Raw genomic sequence first — 16,737 nt, 5'->3', positions numbered from 1 at the left:
CTCTTCCGCCCACACAAACGTGTTGTGTGTATAGAAGAAGGACGAATGGAGTGGGTTTCTTTGATGCCGTGAATTGTTCTGCCCTGCTAGCTGAGTTGGTTAGAGCGTCGTGCTAATAACGCGAAGGTCGTACGTGCGATACCTGCGGAGGCCATGGTTTCCTTTTTGTTTTCTCCTGCTCTCAGCGCAGCTGACCGTACGTGCCGCAGGGAGGGCCAGTTTTTACTCTGCCGCGCACACAAAATGTGTTGTGTGGATAGAAGGACGAATGGAGTGGGTTACCTTGATGCCGTGAATTGTTCTGGCGTGCTAGCTCAGTTGGTTAGAGCGTTGTGCTTATAACGCGAAGGTCGCACGTGCGATCCCTGCGCAGGCCATGGTTTCCTTTTTTTTCTCCTGCTTCCAGCGCAGCTGACCGTACGTGCCGCAGGGAGGGCCAGTTTTTCCCCTGCTACCCACACAAACGTGTTGTGTGGATAGAAGAAGGACGAATGGAGTGGGTTACCTTGATGCCGTGAATTGTTCTGGCGTGCTAGCTCAGTTGGTTAGAGCGTCGTGCTAATAACGCGAAGGTCGTGCGTGCGATCCCTGCGCAGGCCATGGTTTCCTTTTTGTTCTCCTCCTCTCAGCGCAGCTGACCGTACGTGGCGCAGGGAGGGCCAGTTTTTCCTCTGCCGCCCACACAAACGTGTTGTGTGGATAGAAGAAGGACGAATGGAGTGGGTTACCTTGATGCCGTGAATTGTTCTGGCGTGCTAGCTCAGTTGGTTACAGCGTTGTGCTAATAACGCGAAGGTCGTAAGTGCGATCCCTGCGCAGGCCATGGTTTCCTTTTATTTCTCCTGCTCTCAGCGCAGCTGACCGTACGTGCCGCAGAGAGAGGCAAGTTTTTCCTCTGCCGCCCACACAAACGTGTTGTGTGGATAGAAGAAGGAGGAATGGAGTGGGTTACCTTGATGCCGTGAATTGTTCTGGCGTGCTAGCTCAGTTGGTTACAGCGTCGTGCTTATAACGCGAAGGTCGTACGTGCGGTCCCTGCGCAGGCCATGGTTTCCTTTGTTTTCTCCTGCTCTCAGCGCAGCTGACCGTACGTGCCGCAGAGAGGGGCCAGTTTTTCCTCTGCCGCCCACACAAACGTGTTGTGTGGATAGAAGGACGAATGGAGTGGGTTACCTTGATGCCATGAATTGTTCTGGCGTGCTAGCTCAGTTGGTTAGAGTGGCGTGCTAATAACGCGAAGGTCGTACGTGCGATCCCTGCACAGGCCATGGTTGCCTTTTTTTTCTCCTGCTCTCAGCGCAGCTGACCGTACGTGCCGCAGAGAGAGGCCAGTTTTTCCTCTGCAGCCCACACAAACGTGTTGTGTGGATAGAAGGACGAATGGAGTGGGTTACCTTGATGCCGTGAATTGTTCTGGCGTGCTAGCTCAGTTGGTTACAGCGTCGTGCTTAAAACGCGAAGGTCGTACGTGCGGTCCCTGCGCAGGCCATGGTTTTCTTTTTTTTCTCCCGCTCTCAGCGCAGCTGACCGTACGTGGCGCAGGGAGGGACAGTTTTTCCTCGGCCGCCCACACAAACGTGTTGTGTGGATAGAAGAAGGACGAATGGAGTGGGTTACCTTGATGCCGTGAATTGTTCTGGCGTGCTAGCTCAGTTGGTTACAGCGTCGTGCTAATAACGCGAAGGTCGTACGTGCGATCCCATGGTGTCCTTTTTTTTCTCCTGCTCTCAGCGCAGCCGACCGTACGTGCCGCAGGGATGGCCAGTTTTTCCTCTGCCGCGCACACAAAATGTGTTGTGTGGATAGAAGGACGAATGGAGTGGGTTACCTTGATGCCGTGAATTGTTCTGGCGTGCTAGCTCAGTTGGTTAGAGCGTTGTGCTTATAACGCGAAGGTCGCACGTGCGATCCCTGCGCAGGCCATGGTTTCCTTTTTTTTTCTCCTGCTCTCAGCGCAGCTGAACGTACGTGCCGCAGGGAGGGCCAGTTTTTCCTCTGCCGCGCACACAAACGTGTTGTGTGGATAGAAGGACGAATGGAGTGGGTTACCTTGATGCCGTGAATTGTTCTGGCGTGCTAGCTCAGTTGGTTAGAGCGTCGTGCTAATAACGCGAAGGTCGCACATGCGATCCCTGCGCAGGCCATGGTTTCCTTTTTTTTCTCCTGCTCTCAGCGCAGCTGACCGTACGTGGCGCAGGGAGCGCCAGTTTGTCCTCTGCCGCCCACACAAACGTGTTGTGTGGATAGAAGAAGGACGAATGGAGTGGGTTACCTTGATGCCGTGAATTGTTCTGGCGTGCTAGCTCAGTTGGTTACAGCGTCGTGCTAATAACGCGAAGGTCGTACGTGCGATCCCTGCGCAGGCCATGGTTTCCTTTTTTGTCTGCTGCTCTCAGCGCAGCTGACCGTACGTGGCGCAGGGAGGGCTAGTTTTACTCTGCCGCCCACACAAACGTGTTGAATGGATAGAAGGACGAATGGAGTGGTTTACCTTGATGCCGTGAATTGTTCTGGCGTGCTAGCTCAGTTGGTCAGAGTGTCGTGCTAATAACGCGAAGGTCGTACGTGCGATCCCTGCACAGGCCATGGTTTTCTTTTTTTTCTCCTGCTCTCAGCGCAGCTGACCGTACGTGCCCCAGTTTTTCCCCTGCCGCCCACACAAACGTGTTGTGTGGATAGAAGAAGGACGAATGGAGTGGGTTACCTTGATGCCGTGAATTGTTCTGGCGTGCTAGCTCAGTTGGTTATAGCGTCGTGCTAATAACGCGAAGGTCGTACATGCGATCCCTGCGCAGGCCATGGTTTCCTTTCTTTTTCCTGCTCTCAGCGCAGCTGACCGTACGTGCCGCAGAGAGAGGACAATTTTTCCTCTGCCGCCCACACAAACGTGTTGTGTGGATAGAATAAGGACGAATGGAGTGGGTTACCTTGATGCCGTGAATTGTTCTGGCGTGCTAGCTCAGTTGGTTATAGCGTCGTGCTAATAACGCGAAGGTCGCACGTGCGATCCCTGCGCAGGCCATGGTTTCCTTTTTTCTCTCCTGCTCTCAGCGCAGCTGACCGTACGTGCCGCAGGGAGGGCCAGTTTTTCCTCAGCCGCCCGCACAAACGTGTTGTGTGGATAGAAGAAGGACGAATGGAGTAGGTTACCTTGATGCCGTGAATTGTTCTGGCGTGCTAGCTCAGTTGGTTATAGCGTCGTGCTAATAACGCGAAGGTCGTACGTGCGATCCCTGCGCAGGCCATGGTTTCCTTTTTTTTGTCCTGCTCTCAGCGCAACTGATCGTACGTGCCGCAGGGAGGGCCAGTTTTTCCTCTGCCGCCCGCACAAACGTGTTGTGCGGATAGAAGAAGGACGAATAGAGTGGGTTGCCTTGAAGCCTTGAATTGTTCTGGCGTACTAGCTCAGTTGGTTAGAGCGTCGTGCTAATAACGCGAAGGTCGCACGTGCGATCCCTGCGCAGGCCATTGTTTCCTTTTTTTACTCCTGCTCTCAGCGCAGCTGACCGTACGTGCCGCAGGGAGGGCCAGTTTTTCCTCTGCCGCCCGCACAAACGTGTTGTGTGGATAGAAGGACGAATGGAGTGGGTTGCCTTGATGCCGTGAATTGTTCTGGCGTGCTAGCTCAGTTGGTTATAGCGTCGTGCTTATAACGCGAAGGTCGGCCGTGCGATCCCTGCGCAGGCCATGGTTTCCTTTTTTTTCTCCTGCTCTCAGCGCAGCTGACCGTACGTGCCGCAGGGAGGGCCAGTTTTTCCTCTGCCGCCCACACAAACGTGTTGTGTGGATAGAATAAGGACGAATGGAGTGCGTTACCTTGATGCCGTGAATTGTTCTGGCGTGCTAGCTCAGTTGGTTAGAGTGTCGTGCTAATAACGCGAAGGTCGTACGTGCGATCCCTGCACAGGCCATGGTTTCCTTTTTTTTTGCTCCTGCTCTCTGCGCAGCCGACCGTACGTGCCGCAGAGAGATGCCAGTTTTGCCCCTGCCGCCCAGTGTTGTGGATAGAAGAAGGACGAATGGAGTGGGTTACCTTGATGCCGTGAATTGTTCTGGCTTCTAGCTCAGTTGGTTATAGCATCGTGCTTATAACGCGAAGGTCGTACGTGCGATCCCTGCGCAGGCCATGGTTTCCTTTTTTTTTCTCCTGCTCTCAGCGCAGCTGAACGTACGTGCCGCAAAGAGGGCCAGTTTTTCCTCTGCCGCGCACACAAACGTGTTGTGTGGATAGAAGGACGAATGGAGTGGGTTACCTTGATGCCGTGAATTGTTCTGGCGTGCTAGCTCAGTTGGTTAGAGCGTCGTGCTAATAACGCGAAGGTCGCACATGCGATCCCTGCGCAGGCCATGGTTTCCTTTTTTTTCTCCTGCTCTCAGCGCAGCTGACCGTACGTGGCGCAGGGAGCGCCAGTTTGTCCTCTGCCGCCCACACAAACGTGTTGTGTGGATAGAAGGACGAATGGAGTGGGTTGCCTTGATGCCGTGAATTGTTCTGGCGTGCTAGCTCAGTTGGTTACAGCGTCGTGCTAATAACGCGAAGGTCGTACGATCCCTGCGCAGGCCATGGTTTCCTTTTTTTCTCCTGCTCTCAGCGCAGCTGACCGTACGTGGCGCAGGGAGGGCCAGTTTGTCCTCTGCCGCCCACACAAACGTGTTGTGTGGATAGAAGAAGGACGAATGGAGTGGGTTACCTTGATGCCGTGAATTGTTCTGGCCTGCTAGCTCAGTTGGTTACAGCGTCGTGCTTATAACGCGAAGGTCGTACGTGCGGTCCCTGCGCAGGCCATGGTTTCCTTTTTTTTCTCCTGCTCCCAGCGCAGCTGACCGTACGTGGCGCAGGGAGGGCCAGTTTGGTTTGTCCTCTTTCGCCCAGACAAACGTGTTGTGTGGATAGAAGAAGGACGAATGGAGTGGGTTTCCTTGATGCCGTGAATTGTTCTGCCCTGCTAGCTCAGTTGGTTAGAGCGTCGTGCTAATAACGCGAAGGTCGTACGTGCGATCCCTGCGCAGGCCATGGTTTCCTTTTTTTTTCTCCTGCTCTCAGCGCAGCTGACCGTACGTGCCGCAGGGAGGGCCAGTTTGTCCTCTTCCGACCACACAAACGTGTTGTGTGGATAAAAGAAGGACGAATGGAGTGGGTTACCTTGATGCCGTGAATTGTTCTGCCCTGGTAGCTCAGTTGGTTACAGCGTCGTGCTAATAACGGGAAGGTCGTACGTGCGATCCCTGCGCAGGCCATGGTTTCCTTTGTTTTTGTCCTGCTCTCAGCGCAGCTGACCGTACGTGCCGCAGGGAAGGCCAGTTTTTCCCCTGCCGCCCACACAAACGTGTTGTGCGGATAGAAGGACGAATGGAGTGGGTTACCTTGATGCCGTGAATTGTTCTGGCCTGCTAGCTCAGTTGGTTAGAGCGTCGTGCTTATAACGCGAAGGTCGCACGTGCGATCCCTACGCAGGCCCTGGTTTCCTTTTTTTTTGTCCTGCTCTCAGCGCAGCTGACCGTACGTGCCGCAGGGAAGGCCAGTTTTTCCCCTGCCGCCCACACAAACGTGTTGTGCGGATAGAAGGACGAATGGAGTGGGTTACCTTGATGCCGTGAATTGTTCTGGCCTGCTAGCTCAGTTGGTTAGAGCGTCGTGCTTATAACGCGAAGGTCGCACGTGCGATCCCTACGCAGGCCCTGGTTTCCTTTTTTTTTGTCCTGCTCTCAGCGCAGCTGACCGTACGTGCCGCAGGGAAGGCCAGTTTTTCCCCTGCCGCCCACACAAACGTGTTGTGCGGATAGAAGGACGAATGGAGTGGGTTACCTTGATGCCGTGAATTGTTCTGGCCTGCTAGCTCAGTTGGTTAGAGCGTCGTGCTTATAACGCGAAGGTCGCACGTGCGATCCCTACGCAGGCCCTGGTTTCCTTTTTTTTTGTCCTGCTCTCAGCGCAGCTGACCGTACGTGCCGCAGGGAAGGCCAGTTTTTCCCCTGCCGCCCACACAAACGTGTTGTGCGGATAGAAGGACGAATGAAGTGGGTTACCTTGATGCCGTGAATTGTTCTGGCCTGCTAGCTCAGTTGGTTAGAGCGTCGTGCTTATAACGCGAAGGTCGCACGTGCGATCCCTACGCAGGCCCTGGTTTCCTTTTTTTTTGTCCTGCTCTCAGCGCAGCTGACCGTACGTGCCGCAGGGAAGGCCAGTTTTTCCCCTGCCGCCCACACAAACGTGTTGTGCGGATAGAAGGACGAATGGAGTGGGTTACCTTGATGCCGTGAATTGTTCTGGCGTGCTAGCTCAGTTGGTTAGAGCGTCGTGCTAATAACGCGAAGGTCGCACATGCGATCCCTGCGCAGGCCATGGTTTCCTTTTTTTTTCTCCTGCTCTCAGCGCAGCTGACCGTACGTGCCGCAGGGAGGGCCAGTTTGTCCTCTTCCGACCACACAAACGTGTTGTGTGGATAAAAGAAGGACGAATGGAGTGGGTTACCTTGATGCCGTGAATTGTTCTGCCCTGGTAGCTCAGTTGGTTACAGCGTCGTGCTAATAACGGGAAGGTCGTACGTGCGATCCCTGCGCAGGCCATGGTTTCCTTTGTTTTTGTCCTGCTCTCAGCGCAGCTGACCGTACGTGCCGCAGGGAAGGCCAGTTTTTCCCCTGCCGCCCACACAAACGTGTTGTGTGGATAAAAGAAGGACGAATGGAGTGGGTTACCTTGATGCCGTGAATTGTTCTGCCCTGGTAGCTCAGTTGGTTACAGCGTCGTGCTAATAACGGGAAGGTCGTACGTGCGATCCCTGCGCAGGCCATGGTTTCCTTTGTTTTTGTCCTGCTCTCAGCGCAGCTGACCGTACGTGCCGCAGGGAAGGCCAGTTTTTCCCCTGCCGCCCACACAAACGTGTTGTGCGGATAGAAGGACGAATGGAGTGGGTTACCTTGATGCCGTGAATTGTTCTGGCCTGCTAGCTCAGTTGGTTAGAGCGTCGTGCTTATAACGCGAAGGTCGTACGTGCGATCCCTGCGCAGGCCATGGTTTCCTTTTTTTTTCTCCTGCTCTCAGCGCAGCTGACCGTACGTGCCGCAGGGAGGGACAGTTTGTCCTCTTCCGACCACACAAACGTGTTGTGTGGATAAAAGAAGGACGAATGGAGTGGGTTACCTTGATGCCGTGAATTGTTCTGGCCTGCTAGCTCAGTTGGTTAGAGCGTCGTGCTTATAACGCGAAGGTCGCACGTGCGATCCCTACGCAGGCCCTGGTTTCCTTTTTTTTCTCCTGCTCTCAGCGCAGCTGACCGTACGTGCCGCAGGGAGGGCCAGTTTTTCCTCTGCCACCCACACAAACGTGTTGTGTGGATAGAAGAAGGACGAATGGAGTGGGTTACCTTGATGCCGTGAATTGTTCTGGCGTGCTAGCTCAGTTGGTTAGAGCGTCGTGCTAATAACGCGAAGGTCGTGCGTGCGATCCCTGCGCAGGCCATGGTTTCCTTTTTGTTCTCCTCCTCTCAGCGCAGCTGACCGTACGTGGCGCAGGGAGGGCCAGTTTTTCCTCTGCCGCCCACACAAACGTGTTGTGTGGATAGAAGAAGGACGAATGGAGTGGGTTACCTTGATGCCGTGAATTGTTCTGGCGTGCTAGCTCAGTTGGTTACAGCGTCTTGCTAATAACGCGAAGGTCGCACGTGCGATCCCTGCGCAGGCCATGGTTTCCTTTTTTTTCTCCTGCTCTCAGCGCAGCTGACCGTACGTGGCGCAGGGAGGGCCAGTTTTTCCTCTGCCGCCCACTCAAACGTGTTGTGTGGATAGAAGGACGAATGGAGTGGGTTACCTTGATGCCGTGAATTGTTCTGCCCTGCTAGCTCAGTTGGTTACAGCGTCGTGCTAATAACGCGAAGGTCGTACGTGCGATCCCTGCACAGGGCATGGTTTTCTTTTTTTTCTCCTGCTCTCAGCGCAGCTGACCGTACGTGGCGCAGGGAGGGACAGTTTTTCCTCGGCCGCCCACATAAACGTGTTGTGTGGATAGAAGAAGGACGAATGGAGTGGGTTACCTTGATGCTGTGAATTGTTCTGGCGTGCTAGCTCAGTTGGTTAGAGCGTCGTGCTAATAACGCGAAGATCGTACGTGCGATCCCTGCGCAGGGCATGGTTTTCTTTTTTTTCTCCTGCTCTCAGCGCAGCTGACCGTACGTGGCGCAGGGAGGGACAGTTTTTCCTCGGCCGCCCACACAAACGTGTTGTGTGGATAGAAGAAGGACGAATGGAGTGGGTTACCTTGATGCCGTGAATTGTTCTGGCCTGCTAGCTCAGTTGGTCAGAGCGTCGTGCTTATAACGCGAAGGTCGCACGTGCGATTCCAGCGCCGGCCATGGTTTCCTTTTTTTGCCCCTGCTCTCAGCGCAGCTGACCGTACGTGGCGCAGGGAGGGCCAGTTTTTCCTCTGCCGCCCATTCAAACGTGTTGTGTGCATAGAAGGGCGAATGGAGTGGGTTACCTTGATGCCGTGAATTTTTCTGGCGTGCTAGCTCAGTTGGTTAGAGCGTCGTGCTAATAACGCGAAGGTCGCACGTGCGATGCCTGCGCAGGCCATGGTTTCCTTTTTTTTTCTCCTGCTCTCAGCGCAGCCGACCGTACGTGCCGCAGGGAGGGCCAGTTTTTCCTCTGCCGCCCACACAAACGTGTTTTGTGGATTGAAGAAGGACGAATGGAGTGGGTTACCTTGATGCCGTGAATTGTTCCGGCTTCTAGCTCAGTTGGTTATAGCGTCGTGCTTATAACGCGAAGGTCGTACGTGCGATCCCTGCGCAGGCCATGGTTTCCTTTTTTGTGTCCTGCTCTCAGCGCAGCTGACCGTACGTGACGCAGGGAGGGCCAGTTTTTCCTCTGCCGCGCTCACAAACGTGTTGTGTGGATTGAAGAAGGACGAATGGAGTTGGCGTGCTAGCTCAGCTGGTTATAGCGTCTTGCTAATAACGCGAAGGTCGTACGTGCGATCCCATGGTTTCCTTTTTTTTCTCCTGCTCTCAGCGCACCTGACCGTACGTGCCGCAGGGAAGGCCAGTTTTTCCCCTGCCGCCCACACAAACGTGTTGTGCGGATAGAAGATGGACGAATGGAGTGGGTTACCTTGATGCCGTGAATTGTTCTGGCCTGCTAGCTCAGTTGGTTAGAGCGTCGTGCTTATAACGCGAAGGTCGCACGTGCGATCCCTGCGCAGGCCGTGGTTTCCTTTTTTTTCTCCTGCTCTCAGCGGAGCTGACCGTACGTGCCGCGGGGAGGGCCAGTTTTTCCTCTGCCGCCCACACAAACGTGTTGTGTGGATAGAAGAAGGACGAATGGAGTGGGTTACCTTGATGCCGTGAATTGTTCTGGCGTGCTAGCTCAGTTGGTTAGAGTGGCGTGCTAATAACGCGAAGGTCGTACGTGCGATCCCTGCACAGGCCATGGTTGCCTTTTTTTTCTCCTGCTCTCAGCGCAGCTGACCGTACGTGGCGCAGGGAGGGACAGTTTTTCCTCGGCCGCCCACACAAACGTGTTGTGTGGATAGAAGAAGGACGAATGAAGTGGGTTACCTTGATGCCGTGAATTGTTCTGGCGTGCTAGCTCAGTTGGTTACAGCGTCGTGCTAATACCGCGAAGGTCGTACGTGCGATCCCATGGTGTCCTTTTTTTTCTCCTGCTCTCAGCGCAGCCGACCGTACGTGCCGCAGGGAGGGCCAGTTTTTCCTCTGCCGCGCACACAAAATGTGTTGTGTGGATAGAAGGACGAATGGAGTGGGTTACCTTGATGCCGTGAATTGTTCTGGCGTGCTAGCTCAGTTGGTTAGAGCGTTGTGCTAATAACGCGAAGGTCGTAAGTGCGATCCCTGCGCAGGCCATGGTTTCCTATTTTCTCTCCTGCTCTCAGCGCAGCTGACCGTACGTGCCGCAGAGAGAGGCCAGTTTTTTCTCTGCCGCCCACACAAACGTGTTGTGTAGATAGAATAAGGACGAATGGAGTGGGTTACCTTGATGTCGTATATTGTTCTGGCGTGCTAGCTCAGTTGGTTAGAGTGTCGTGCTAATAACACGAAGGTCGTACGTGCGATCCCTGCACAGGCCATGTTTTCCTTGTTTTCTCCTGCTCTCAGCGCAGCTGACCGTACGTGCCGCAGGGAGGGCCAGTTTTTCCCCTGCCGCCCGCACAAACGTGTTGTGTGGATAGAAGAAGGACGAATGGAGTGGGTTACCTTGATGCCGTGAATTGTTCTGGCGTGCTAGCTCAGTTGGTTAGAGCGTCGTGCTAATAACGCGAAGGTCGTGCGTGCGATCCCTGCGCAGGCCATGGTTTCCTTTTTGTTCTCCTCCTCTCAGCGCAGCTGACCGTACGTGGCGCAGGGAGGGCCAGTTTTTCCTCTGCCGCCCACACAAACGTGTTGTGTGGATAGAAGAAGGACGAATGGAGTGGGTTACCTTGATGCCGTGAATTGTTCTGGCGTGCTAGCTCAGTTGGTTAGAGTGGCGTGCTAATAACGCGAAGGTCGTACGTGCGATCCCTGCGCAGGCCATGGTTTCCTTATTTTGCTCCTGCTCTCAGCGCAGCTGACCGTACGTGGCGCAGGGAGGGCCAGTTTTTCGTCTGCCGCCCACTCAAACGTGTTGTGTGGATAGAAGGCCGAATGGAGTGGGTTACCTTGATGCCGTGAATTGTTCTGCCCTGCTAGCTCAGTTGGTTACCGCGTCGTGCTAATAACGCGAAGGTCGTAAGTGCGATCCCTGCGCAGGCCATGGTTTCCTATTTTCTCTCCTGCTCTCAGCGCAGCTGACCGTACGTGCCGCAGAGAGAGGCCAGTTTTTCCTCTGCCGCCCACACAAACGTGTTGTGTGGATAGAATAAGGACGAATGGAGTGGGTTACCTTGATGTCGTATATTGTTCTGGCGTGCTAGCTCAGTTGGTTAGAGTGTCGTGCTAATAACGCGAAGGTCGTACGTGCGATCCCTGCACAGGCCATGTTTTCCTTGTTTTCTCCTGCTCTCAGCGCAGCTGACCGTACGTGCCGCAGGGAGGGCCAGTTTTTCCCCTGCCGCCCGCACAAACGTGTTGTGTGGATAGAAGAAGGACGAATGGAGTGGGTTACCTTGATGCCGTGAATTGTTCTGGCGTGCTAGGTCAGTTGGTTATAGCGTCGTGCTAATAACGCGAAGGTCGTACGTGCGATCCCTGCGCAGGCCATGGTTTCCTTTTATTTCTCCTGCTCTCAGCGCAGCTGACCGTACGTGCCGCAGAGAGAGGCAAGTTTTTCCTCTGCCGCCCACACAAACGTGTTGTGTGGATAGAAGAAGGAGGAATGGAGTGGGTTACCTTGATGCCGTGAATTGTTCTGGCGTGCTAGCTCAGTTGGTTACAGCGTCGTGCTTATAACGCGAAGGTCGTACGTGCGGTCCCTGCGCAGGCCATGGTTTCCTTTGTTTTCTCCTGCTCTCAGCGCAGCTGACCGTACGTGCCGCAGAGAGGGGCCAGTTTTTCCTCTGCCGCCCACACAAACGTGTTGTGTGGATAGAAGGACGAATGGAGTGGGTTACCTTGATGCCATGAATTGTTCTGGCGTGCTAGCTCAGTTGGTTAGAGTGGCGTGCTAATAACGCGAAGGTCGTACGTGCGATCCCTGCACAGGCCATGGTTGCCTTTTTTTTCTCCTGCTCTCAGCGCAGCTGACCGTACGTGGCGCAGGGAGGGACAGTTTTTCCTCGGCCGCCCACACAAACGTGTTGTGTGGATAGAAGAAGGACGAATGGAGTGGGTTACCTTGATGCCGTGAATTGTTCTGGCGTGCTAGCTCAGTTGGTTACAGCGTCGTGCTAATAACGCGAAGAAGGTCGTACGTGCGATCCCATGGTGTCCTTTTTTTTCTCCTGCTCTCAGCGCAGCCGACCGTACGTGCCGCAGGGAGGGCCAGTTTTTCCTCTGCCGCGCACACAAAATGTGTTGTGTGGATAGAAGGACGAATGGAGTGGGTTACCTTGATGCCGTCAATTGTTCTGGCGTGCTAGCTCAGTTGGTTAGAGCGTTGTGCTTATAACGCGAAGGTCGCACGTGCGATCCCTGCGCAGGCCATGGTTTCCTTTTTTTTTTCTCCTGCTCTCAGCGCAGCTCACCGTACTTGGCGCTGGGAGGGCCAGTTTTTCCTCTGCCGCCCACACAAACGTGTTGTGTGGATAGAAAAAGGACGAATGGAGTGGGTTACCTTGATGCCGTGAATTGTTCTGGCGTGCTAGCTCAGTTGGTTACAGCGTCGTGCTAATAACGCGAAGGTCGTACGTGCGTTCCCTGCGCAGTCCATGGTTTTCTTTTTGTTCTCCTGCTCTCAGCGCAGCTGACCGTAAGTGGCGCAGGGAGGGACAGTTTTTCCTCCGCCGCCCACACAAACGTGTTGTGTGGATAGAAGGACGAATGGAGTGGGTTACCTTAATGCCGTGAATTGTTCTGGCCTGCTAGCTCAGTTGGTTAGAGCGTCGTGCTAATAACGCGAAGATCGTAAGTGCGATCCCTGCGCAGGCCATGGTTTCGTTTTTTTTCCCTGCTCTCAGCGCAACTGACCGTACGTGCCGCAGGGAGGGCCAGCTTTTCCTCTGCCGCCCACTCAAACGTGTTGTGTGGATAGAAGGACGAATGGAGTGGTTTACCTTGATGCCGTGAATTGTTCTGGCGTGCTAGCTCAGTTGGTTAGAGTGTCGTGCTAATAACGCGAAGGTCGTACGTGCGATCCCTGCGCAGGCCATGGTTTCCTTTCTTTCTCCTGCTCTCAGCGCAGCTGACCGTACGTGCCGCAGTGAGAGGCCAATTTTTCCTCTGCCGCCCACTCAAACGTGTTGTGTGCATAGAAGAGGGACGAATGGAGTGGGTTACCTTGATGCCGTGAATTGTTCTGGCTTCTAGCTCAGTTGGTTATAGCGTCGTGCTTATAACGCGAAGGTCGTACGTGCGATCCCTGCGCAGGCCATGGTTTCCTTCTTTTTATCCTGCTCTCAGCGCAGCTGACCGTACGTGGCGCAGGGAGGGCCAGTTTGTCCTCTTCCGCCCACACAAACGTGTTGTGTGGATAGAAGAAGGACGAGTGGAGTGGGTTTCTTTGATGCCGTGAATTGTTCTGCCCTGCTAGCTGAGTTGGTTAGAGCGTCGTGCTAATAACGCGAAGGTCGTACGTGCGATACCTGCGGAGGCCATGGTTTCCTTTTTGTTTTCTCCTGCTCTCAGCGCAGCTGACCGTACGTGCCGCAGGGAGGGCCAGTTTTTACTCTGCCGCGCACACAAAATGTGTTGTGTGGATAGAAGGACGAATGGAGTGGGTTACCTTGATGCCGTGAATTGTTCTGGCGTGCTAGCTCAGTTGGTTAGAGCGTTGTGCTTATAACGCGAAGGTCGCACGTTCGATCCCTGCGCAGGCCATGGTTTCCTTTTTTTTCTCCTGCTTCCAGCGCAGCTGACCGTACGTGCCGCAGGGAGGGCCAGTTTTTCCCCTGCTACCCACACAAACGTGTTGTGTGGATAGAAGAAGGACGAATGGAGTGGGTTACCTTGATGCCGTGAATTGTTCTGGCGTGCTAGCTCAGTTGGTTAGAGCGTCGTGCTAATAACGCGAAGGTCGTGCGTGCGATCCCTGCGCAGGCCATGGTTTCCTTTTTGTTCTCCTCCTCTCAGCGCAGCTGACCGTACGTGGCGCAGGGAGGGCCAGTTTTTCCTCTGCCGCCCACACAAACGTGTTGTGTGGATAGAAGAAGGACGAATGGAGTGGGTTACCTTGATGCCGTGAATTGTTCTGGCGTGCTAGCTCAGTTGGTTACAGCGTTGTGCTAATAACGCGAAGGTCATACGTGCGATCCCTGCGCAGGCCATGGTTTCCTTTTTTTGCTCCTGCTCTCAGCGCAGCTGACCGTACGTGGCGCAGGGAGGGCCAGTTTTTCCTCTGCCGCCCACTCAAACGTGTTGTGTGGATAGAAGGACGAATGGAGTGGGTTACCTTGATGCCGTGAATTGTTCTGCCCTGCTAGCTCAGTTGGTTACCGCGTCGTGCTAATAACGCGAATGTCGTAAGTGCGATCCCTGCGCAGGCCATGGTTTCCTATTTTCTCTCCTGCTCTCAGCGCAGCTGACCGTACGTGCCGCAGAGAGAGGCCAGTTTTTCCTCTGCCGCCCACACAAACGTGTTGTGTGGATAGAATAAGGACGAATGGAGTGGGTTACCTTGATGTCGTATATTGTTCTGGCGTGCTAGCTCAGTTGGTTAGAGTGTCGTGCTAATAACGCGAAGGTCGTACGTGCGATCCCTGCACAGGCCATGGTTTCCTTTTTTTCTCCTGCTCTCAGCGCAGCTGACCGTACGTGCCGCAGGGAGGGCCAGTTTTTCCCCTGCCGCCCGCACAAACGTGTAGTGTGGATAGAAGAAGGACGAATGGAGTGGGTTACCTTGATGCCGTGAATTGTTCTGGCGTGCTAGCTCAGTTGGTTATAGCGTCGTGCTAATAACGCGAAGGTCGTACGTGCGATCCCTGCGCAGGCCATGGTTTCCTTTTATTTCTCCTGCTCTCAGCGCAGCTGACCGTACGTGCCGCAGAGAGCGGCAAGTTTTTCCTCTGCCGCCCACACAAACGTGTTGTGTGGATAGAAGAAGGAGGAATGGAGTGGGTTACCTTGATGCCGTGAATTGTTCTGGCGTGCTAGCTCAGTTGGTTACAGCGTCGTGCTTATAACGTGAAGGTCGTACGTGCGGTCCCTGCGCAGGCCATGGTTTCCTTTGTTTTCTCCTGCTCTCAGCGCAGCTGACCGTACGTGCCGCAGAGAGGGGCCAGTTTTTCCTCTGCCGCCCACACAAACGTGTTGTGTGGATAGAAGGACGAATGGAGTGGGTTACCTTGATGCCATGAATTGTTCTGGCGTGCTAGCTCAGTTGGTTAGAGTGGCGTGCTAATAACGCGAAGGTCGTACGTGCGATCCCTGCACATGCCATGGTTGCCTTTTTTTTCTCCTGCTCTCAGCGCAGCTGACCGTACGTGCCGCAGAGAGAGGCCAGTTTTTCCTCTGCAGCCCACACAAACGTGTTGTGTGGATAGAAGGACGAATGGAGTGGGTTACCTTGATGCCGTGAATTGTTCTGGCGTGCTAGCTCAGTTGGTTACAGCGTCGTGCTTAAAACGTGAAGGTCGTACGTGCGGTCCCTGCGCAGGCCATGGTTTTCTTTTTTTTCTCCTGCTCTCAGCGCAGCTGACCGTACGTGGCGCAGGGAGGGACAGTTTTTCCTCGGCCGCCCACACAAACGTGTTGTGTGGATAGAAGAAGGACGAATGGAGTGGGTTACCTTGATGCCGTGAATTGTTCTGGCGTGCTAGCTCAGTTGGTTACAGCGTCGTGCTAATAACGCGAAGGTCGTACGTGCGATCCCATGGTGTCCTTTTTTTTCTCCTGCTCTCAGCGCAGCCGACCGTACGTGCCGCAGGGATGGCCAGTTTTTCCTCTGCCGCGCACACAAAATGTGTTGTGTGGATAGAAGGACGAATGGAGTGGGTTACCTTGATGCCGTGAATTGTTCTGGCGTGCTAGCTCAGTTGGTTAGAGCGTTGTGCTTATAACGCGAAGGTCGCACGTGCGATCCCTGCGCAGGCCATGGTTTCCTTTTTTTTTCTCCTGCTCTCAGCGCAGCTCACCGTACATGGCGCTGGGAGGGCCAGTTTTTCCTCTGCCGCCCACACAAACGTGTTGTGTGGATAGAAAAAGGACGAATGGAGTGGGTTACCTTGATGCCGTGAATTGTTCTGGCGTGCTAGCTCAGTTGGTTACAGCGTCGTGCTAATAACGCGAAGGTCGTACGTGCGTTCCCTGCGCAGCAGTCCATGGTTTTCTTTTTGTTCTCCTGCTCTCAGCGCAGCTGACCGTACGTGGCGCAGGGAGGGACAGTTTTTCCTCCGCCGCCCACACAAACGTGTTGTGTGGATAGAAGGACGAATGGAGTGGGTTACCTTAATGCCGTGAATTGTTCTGGCCTGCTAGCTCAGTTGGTTAGAGCGTCGTGCTAATAACGCGAAGATCGTAAGTGCGAACCCTGCGCAGGCCATGGTTTCCTTTTTTTGCTCCTGCTCTCAGCGCAGCTGACCGTACGTGGCGCAGGGAGGGCCAGTTTTTCCTCTGCCGCCCACTCAAACGTGTTGTGTGGATAGAAAAAGGACGAATGGAGTGGGTTACCTTGATGCCGTGAATTGTTCTGGCGTGCTAGCTCAGTTGGTTACAGCGTCGTGCTAATAACGCGAAGGTCGTACGTGCGTTCCCTGCGCAGTCCATGGTTTTCTTTTTGTTCTCCTGCTCTCAGCGCAGCTGACCGTACGTGGCGCAGGGAGGGACAGTTTTTCCTCCGCCGCCCACACAAACGTGTTGTGTGGATAGAAGGACGAATGGAGTGGGTTACCTTGATGCCGTGAACTGTTCTGGCGTGCTAGCTCAGTTGGTCAGAGTGTCGTGCTAATAACGCGAAGGTCGTACGTGCGATCCCTGCGCAGGCCATGGTTTCCTTTCTTTCTCCTGCTCTCAGCGCAGCTGACCGTACGTGCCGCAGTGAGAGGCCAATTTTGCTCTGCCGCCCACTCAAACGTGTTGTGTGGATAGAATAAGGACGAATGGAGTGGGTTATCTTGATGCCGTGAATTGTTCTGGCGTGCTAGCTCAGTTGGTTATAGCGTCGTGCTAATAACGCGAAGGTCGTACGTGCGATCCCTGCGCAGGCCATGGTTTC

At 54.3% G+C, this 16,737-nt stretch overlaps 12 non-coding genes across 12 annotated transcripts; all 12 read left to right on the top strand.

Moving 5' to 3' along the window:
- Positions 1-303: 303 nt before the first annotated feature.
- TRNAI-UAU (transfer RNA isoleucine (anticodon UAU)) lies at positions 304-377 on the top strand. The gene has a single exon. It is a non-coding gene; the product is annotated as a tRNA-Ile (tRNA).
- Positions 378-1,849: 1,472 nt separating this feature from the next.
- Positions 1,850-1,923, top strand: TRNAI-UAU (transfer RNA isoleucine (anticodon UAU)). The gene has a single exon. It is a non-coding gene; the product is annotated as a tRNA-Ile (tRNA).
- Positions 1,924-5,385: 3,462 nt separating this feature from the next.
- On the top strand, positions 5,386-5,459 carry TRNAI-UAU (transfer RNA isoleucine (anticodon UAU)). The gene has a single exon. It is a non-coding gene; the product is annotated as a tRNA-Ile (tRNA).
- A 147-nt stretch (positions 5,460-5,606) lies between these two features.
- TRNAI-UAU (transfer RNA isoleucine (anticodon UAU)) lies at positions 5,607-5,680 on the top strand. The gene has a single exon. It is a non-coding gene; the product is annotated as a tRNA-Ile (tRNA).
- A 147-nt stretch (positions 5,681-5,827) lies between these two features.
- Positions 5,828-5,901, top strand: TRNAI-UAU (transfer RNA isoleucine (anticodon UAU)). Its single transcript has one exon. It is a non-coding gene; the product is annotated as a tRNA-Ile (tRNA).
- A 147-nt stretch (positions 5,902-6,048) lies between these two features.
- On the top strand, positions 6,049-6,122 carry TRNAI-UAU (transfer RNA isoleucine (anticodon UAU)). The gene has a single exon. It is a non-coding gene; the product is annotated as a tRNA-Ile (tRNA).
- Positions 6,123-6,938: 816 nt separating this feature from the next.
- TRNAI-UAU (transfer RNA isoleucine (anticodon UAU)) lies at positions 6,939-7,012 on the top strand. The gene has a single exon. It is a non-coding gene; the product is annotated as a tRNA-Ile (tRNA).
- A 150-nt stretch (positions 7,013-7,162) lies between these two features.
- Positions 7,163-7,236, top strand: TRNAI-UAU (transfer RNA isoleucine (anticodon UAU)). The gene has a single exon. It is a non-coding gene; the product is annotated as a tRNA-Ile (tRNA).
- A 1,890-nt stretch (positions 7,237-9,126) lies between these two features.
- TRNAI-UAU (transfer RNA isoleucine (anticodon UAU)) lies at positions 9,127-9,200 on the top strand. The gene has a single exon. It is a non-coding gene; the product is annotated as a tRNA-Ile (tRNA).
- Positions 9,201-12,000: 2,800 nt separating this feature from the next.
- Positions 12,001-12,074, top strand: TRNAI-UAU (transfer RNA isoleucine (anticodon UAU)). Its single transcript has one exon. It is a non-coding gene; the product is annotated as a tRNA-Ile (tRNA).
- Positions 12,075-13,332: 1,258 nt separating this feature from the next.
- Positions 13,333-13,406, top strand: TRNAI-UAU (transfer RNA isoleucine (anticodon UAU)). Its single transcript has one exon. It is a non-coding gene; the product is annotated as a tRNA-Ile (tRNA).
- Positions 13,407-15,544: 2,138 nt separating this feature from the next.
- On the top strand, positions 15,545-15,618 carry TRNAI-UAU (transfer RNA isoleucine (anticodon UAU)). The gene has a single exon. It is a non-coding gene; the product is annotated as a tRNA-Ile (tRNA).
- The last annotated feature ends 1,119 nt before the right edge of the window (positions 15,619-16,737 follow it).

This window comes from Amblyomma americanum, chromosome 8 (genome assembly GCF_052857255.1).
Source record: "Amblyomma americanum isolate KBUSLIRL-KWMA chromosome 8, ASM5285725v1, whole genome shotgun sequence".
In the NCBI taxonomy this organism is placed as follows: domain Eukaryota; kingdom Metazoa; phylum Arthropoda; class Arachnida; order Ixodida; family Ixodidae; genus Amblyomma; species Amblyomma americanum.
This window is presented reverse-complemented; position numbering and strand designations above follow the sequence as displayed.